General features: G+C 46.0%; 1 long non-coding RNA gene across 2 annotated transcripts in view; it reads left to right on the forward strand.

Annotated features, from left to right (window-relative positions):
- The first annotated feature begins 2,179 nt into the window (after positions 1-2,179).
- LOC115292833 overlaps positions 2,180-5,967 on the forward strand; it is a 43,793-nt gene continuing 40,005 nt past the window's right edge. For both annotated transcript variants that reach the window (XR_003909164.1, XR_003909163.1), the window contains exons 1-2: positions 2,180-2,300; positions 2,754-2,902. This is a non-coding gene — a long non-coding RNA (uncharacterized LOC115292833). The remainder of the gene's footprint in view (positions 2,301-2,753; positions 2,903-5,967) is intronic.

Raw genomic sequence — 5,967 nt, forward strand, 5'->3', positions numbered from 1 at the left:
TTTATGGGATCACTTTGATCCAGGAAAGTGAAATCTAAAAAAATCTGTATTTTAAATTCAAAATGTTGATCCCCTTTTTAATTATAAAACTGGAATGGTTCCTATGGGGAAAATGACCCCGAGGCATAATAAAAATACATTAAAAATGTAGTAAACCTGGAGAAATTAATCTAATTAAAATCAAAGTTTTCTGTCTCCAATAAAATATTGGTGAAATTATTCAGTGTTACAGGAATCAGTATTGCTAAGTATGGATTCTAGTGTATTAGATGTTCAGCATGTGGTGTGAATCCGTACCTTCTCTGGCCCTAAGCACGGCACCATTCACTCACCTCACTCTCACCCAGGCCCAGAAATAGCCTATGGACTCACTCTGGGGTTGTAGCCACCCCCCCTCTCCCCTCTCACCCCCCAAGACCCTCCTCCCTAGGACCGCACATATTCTAAATTTAGATAAAACCTTTTCTCAGTTATGAACTTTGAGCTTCATAACTGATCTCTGCTCCAATTTTCTGGGGTCTTTGTTCCTTCAGATTTGGAGTTTGGCCTTCATGTTTCCAGTGGGGCTTGGCTCATTGCTGGGCTTCTTGCTGACTTGGGCAGTCGCCAGAGAAGCTCTGTCTACTGTTCTTTGGAACTCAGTGCTCATTCTGAAGATGCTCCTAAATATTAGTGCATTAAGACAAAACCACGCTGAATAAATTAGAGCTTCCTGGCCACTATGTCCAGTATCAGTGCCTGGTATCAGTAGATTGTAGGGGTCAAGGGTTAGGAAAGGCTAACAGATGCTAAGGGTCTAGAGAGGGACAGAGACTGGCAGGGATGGAGAGCTTCAACATGAGAAGCCAGTACCATTATCGGGCACACAAGCAGACCTGAATGGCAGCAGGCCCATGAGTCTGGGAGAGCTGTGCCCCGCGTCTAAGGGGAGTGGCCAGGGCTGGGCAGCCAGTATACCCGGAAGTGATAGGAACAGCAGGGACCAAGGAGATGAGAGCAGACCCCGGAGGTAGCCTTGAGCTCCTGCTTTTAGGCTTCCTAAGACTTCTCTGGGCAGAGAATAGTTCTGGAAGCCTGGTTTGGAAATAGCCTGCGTGATCTGGAAGGGGAGCCTGGGCTATGGGTCAACAGTTGCTTTTGGTGACACCTAAGACTCTCTAGGAATGTAACAATAGCAAATAGACAGGCTTTGAATGCTAATTAAATATGCATTACCATTGTGGGCAAAAGATGGGAAAATATAGTTTTTCTAACACTTTCAGGTCTCAAATACAATCTGAAAAGCCCATACATACTATGCCAAGCCCCTCAGAACCCCATATGAAAACATACTTTTAGGTCTAGCAGGAAAACAAGAGAGACCTAATGGAGAACCAGGGGGAACGGAGGAGGGAGAGAGAGTTGGGGAGAGAGAGGGATGCAGAACTTGAGAGACTATTGAAAGCTGAGAATGAACTGAGGGTTGGGGGGGAGGGGGGAGGGGGAAAAAAGAGGTGGTGGTGATGGAGGAGGGCACTTATGGGGAAGAGCACTGGGTGTTGTATGGAAACCAATCTGACAGTAAAATATTATGGAAAAAAAAAAAGAAAACATACTTTTATTTTTAAAACAAACTATGAATTTATGCTGATATAATACAGAGGGAGTTTCTTATAGTCTGAGATAAATTACTAAGGAAGAAGGAAAAGAACATGGGACTGGGTGTTAAGAAATTATCCCATTGTCTTAGGGCCTCATCTCATTCATTTCTGACTTCTCAGATTCCAGTATTTATTATTCCTTGAAGTTCTCTGAAGGTAAAGGCAAGTCAGATAAGCAACCACATGTGGCAGGGTTTAGAGCAATATTTTTGTAGGTAAGCATGGGCTTGACTTTCAGACACTGGTAGAATTTCTTGAAAATCATTTTATTTTTATGAAAAGAAATAAAATTATTTTCAAATACTCCCCAGGTAACCTATAAAAATCACCCTTGCTGTTTTGGTTTGGGGTCAAAACCACCAGGGGGAAACATTTTAAATCTATCCCTGCTCTGGAGCCTACATCATGATGTCATAAAAGTGCCTTGCTGCGTTCTCTAGTTCCCTAGTTCCTTCTGTTCTCACCTGGAGCCTGCCCTGGGGGGAGGAGGGCGGGGGGGGGGGGGGGGGGGGGGGGGGGGGGGGGGGGGGGGGGGGGGGGGGGGGGGGGGGGGGGGAGGCTCGGCTGTGCAGCAGCACAAACCTCCCCCACAAATGGGATGTTATCAGGAGAATGGGGAGGTCGCTCTGCTGCTGGTGCCTCAACATTGTTAGGAAGGAGGTGAGAAGCCATTAGCTTCAAATGTGTCCAGTTCCATTTTACTGCACGTCGAGTGTTTGGTGGAGAAAAAGACCCAGTCCGTTTAGGAATTAGCTGCAACTAATAAATTCTAGTATATAAAGTAACAAAGTAGAGAACATAGCAAAATAGAACTGATGCGCATTAGCTATTTTGCCAATGTGGTTTCCAAAGGGAGAAGTGACTCTGATGGGCACAAATACACTGACTGGGAAGAAACCGCTGTAGGGGGTGGAGGCACACTAAGTGTGCTTTTATTTCCTCCTGCCAGCAGACATGGAGTAAATGGATCATGTAAGAAAGTAAATATAAAACCCTTTCCACAAAGAAGGCAGCACTAATGGGAGGCTGGGGCTCCAACTGACCTTGTCTTTGGCTTAGTGGAGCCCTAGAGTTAGCTTCAGTTTGCTGAGGTGGTTGCTTGCTTCGGAACAGACAGCAGAATGTGCTCTGGAGGCAAAACGCAGACTTCTAGAGAGACTTTAAATCCCCAGAGGAAGGCGAGGGGGCTACCTGTGCATCTGAAGCCATCAATCCTGCAAACCACCCTGCTGGCCACTGGACGTGGCATCTGACTTGTGCAGGTGGGTGGATTATTTGGATTTGGAATTGTTTTCTTTTTCTTTCCTTCATACTTACTGCTTTTGTCTCCAACTGAAACCAGGAATGGTGCGGCACTTAGTGGGAGGGCCTCACCCCCAGCTACCGGTGCGCACCCAGGGGAAGAATTTGACAATTATGTTTCCGCTTCTTTCTTTGAGTTCATAATTTAAGGCCACCAAGATATTTTTGAATCTTAATTTTATAGTCCCATTATCATAAAGTCCTCTTAGCTTTGTGATATGTGATAACTGTGCCGACTCCTCTGAAGGAGCTATCTGGTAACCATCCCAAACATGCTGGAGACCGTTATGGAAGCATCCACGGAGGCCTTCCTCCGTGTGAAATAAATCTATCTTCGGGGTGGTTTCTTCCAGCTGCTATTGTCCAAGCTTTATTTCTCCATATTTACAAGAGTCTTTTTTAGAGTTCTTGAAGGAAATTATATACCTTGAGTATGTTGTTTGTTGAGCTTTGCCCAATTTTGGTGTTCCTGGTGAGCCACTAGTGACCTCTGCCTTGATCATTCTCACCAGGGATAATCAGGCTCTGCTTCCTCCTCCTTAGAGAACAGGGACACAGGTGGTTCCATAGGTTCTGGGTATTGCTTTCTGTCTGTTTATTGAGCACCAGTCACATTCTAGGCGATCTGCATATTTTATCTCTACTCCCCTCATCAATTCTGGAAGAAAAGTACTAAGTCCTCCTCTTCCCCTACCTCTACCCCATCTAACCTTTCATTCTAGGAAATGAGACTCAAAGTGCTTAAATGACTTTTCTCAAACCACACAGTTGATCAGTGGCTGTACGATGATCTGAATCTAGAACCATCAGGTTCCAAAGCTGACCACAGTTAATTTTCCAAGTCTACAGGAAACTGGAGGACAGCTTCATGATCACTCGTTTGTATGTTTTTTCAGGGCCTTTGAGTGTGGTTCATCTGCTCCTGATTATCTGAGCTCACATGACAAAGCGGGCTGCTACTGAGAAGTTCTTTTTCTTTCTGTGACTTTAAGCCCCTCTTGCCCAGCCAGTAAGCACATGCTCTGGTGCTCAGGGCATACCAGGACTGCCAAATGCATGCTGCTCTGGGGGGTGAGAGTGGGGGTGCCCAGGAGGCTAGTGTCCACAGAACCTGAGGCTAGGACTGCAGCAGAGGCAGCAGGAGGGCTGTGGCCCCCGCAGGAGCCTGCCCTGCCCTACCCAGCTAGTGAGGTGGGCTCCAGGGTTTTCCCATTCTTTCTTCTCCATGGCACACTCTTCTGTCTCCTTCCATGGTAAGGATCACGTCCAGAGCCACCACAGCTTGGTGGTAGCCACATGAAGACTTTTCTTCTAATTGAGTCAGTGGCTGAAATTATCACAGCTCTCCTCTAAGAGGAGGAAACGCATGTTCAAATTTCTTAGCTGTTTCCAGAATCCTAGCATATTTTACTGCTGGGAGGACAGATGCCTGCTCAAGTGTCTGATGAAAATACTTAAGTTTTATTGTTATTTGACATTCATTAGGGAACCATCTTCCGTAGGCAAAATACGAGACATTTCTTTAGACAGGAGGCATAAAAGGACTAATGGTGGGTCATAGGCCAGATGGTGTGGAAGCAAGATGAACTGAGCCCTTGAGCCATGCCAGCTCCGTCCTGCACTGCCTTTGAGAACTGAGAGTCGTGTGGAGAGGAAAGGAACTGAGGATTCCAGGGCAGCAGTGAAGGTGCCATTGCACGAACAAAGAGCCCCACGCATTGCAGGGACAGTGTCCTTTCCTGACTGAGATTCTGAAGAAGTACTTATTGAATTAATGTTCCCTGGAGACCAATTACATGTTGGGTTCTCCCAGTAAACCTGAAGATGAAGACGGCTGGTCTGGCTTGCAGGGCAGGAAGGGGAGGTTGAGAGACATGAACCTCACCCAGGACATGCACTTGTCCATGGTGTTGTCGCAATTTGAACCCAGGTCTATTAGAGTCTCAAGTCCACATTCACTTCCCTTCACTTACAGAATCCTGAATCCAAAAAAGGAGGAGAATGTAGACAGAACATGGAGGGAAAAGGAATCAAGCACCCATCACTACAGGGTAGGGAAAGAGGACCTAGAGTCACTGTTCCTTTGCTATCGGAATCCCAAGATTCTCCTCATCCTGTCTCCTACTGACTCTTGAGGCATTGGTGAGGAACAATCAAGAACATGAGAAGACAGATAGGGACAAGATACCTGTAAGCACTGGATCAGCATCTGGGAGAACAGTCTCTCCTCCACAGCTTCTCCTGAGATAGAGGCAAGAGGAGACGAGATTGACCTGCCGCAGGGTGTTTTTACTTAGATATATGGACAGAAGACTTACAGTGAGGGTTCCTTCCCAATTAAATGTCCTCATTAAATGTCGCCGGTCCCTTTAATCACATCTCCTTGGAAAGTTTCTCTTGCTTCCCCAATGAAATCATAGAATTTTGCAACAGGGAAATACCTATTAATCAGCCTAATGTAACTTTGGGGAAGTTTGGCTTAAAGGTGGGGCCTTCTTGGCAAGATTTCTCCAAACATGCCCCTGCAGAGATGCCAGTATTTTTTGCATTGGCCCAATTATTTTCTAACCATTTCTGCCTAGTTGCTACTGCCTACTTCTTCTTCTTCTTTTTAAAATTTTTTACATTTTGAGAGAGAGAGAGAGAGACAGAGAGACAGAGAGAGACAGAGTATGAGCAGGGGAGGGCAGAGAGAGAGAATCCAAAACAGGCTCTAGCCTCTGAGCTGTCAGCACAGAGCCTGACATAAGGGTTGAACTCAAAAAAAAATTAGATAATGATCTGAGCCAAAGTCAGATGTGAACTCATAAACCCTGAGATCATAACCTGTCCAGATTCCTGGGGGCAAGTTGAGCAGAATGTATCAGATGAGCTCAGGATATGGGCTGCTGTATCTCCAGTGTCCCATCACTTGACCCACTCCCAGGAAGGAAGACCTTCACCATAATCTGGAATTCTCTCTCCACCCAGGTTCTCTCCCAAGGCTTGATTTCAGGCGGGGCATCTGCATAGGGCAAGAGTCTTA

This window comes from Suricata suricatta, chromosome 5, assembly GCF_006229205.1.
Source record: "Suricata suricatta isolate VVHF042 chromosome 5, meerkat_22Aug2017_6uvM2_HiC, whole genome shotgun sequence".
Taxonomy (NCBI): Eukaryota; Metazoa; Chordata; class Mammalia; order Carnivora; family Herpestidae; genus Suricata; species Suricata suricatta.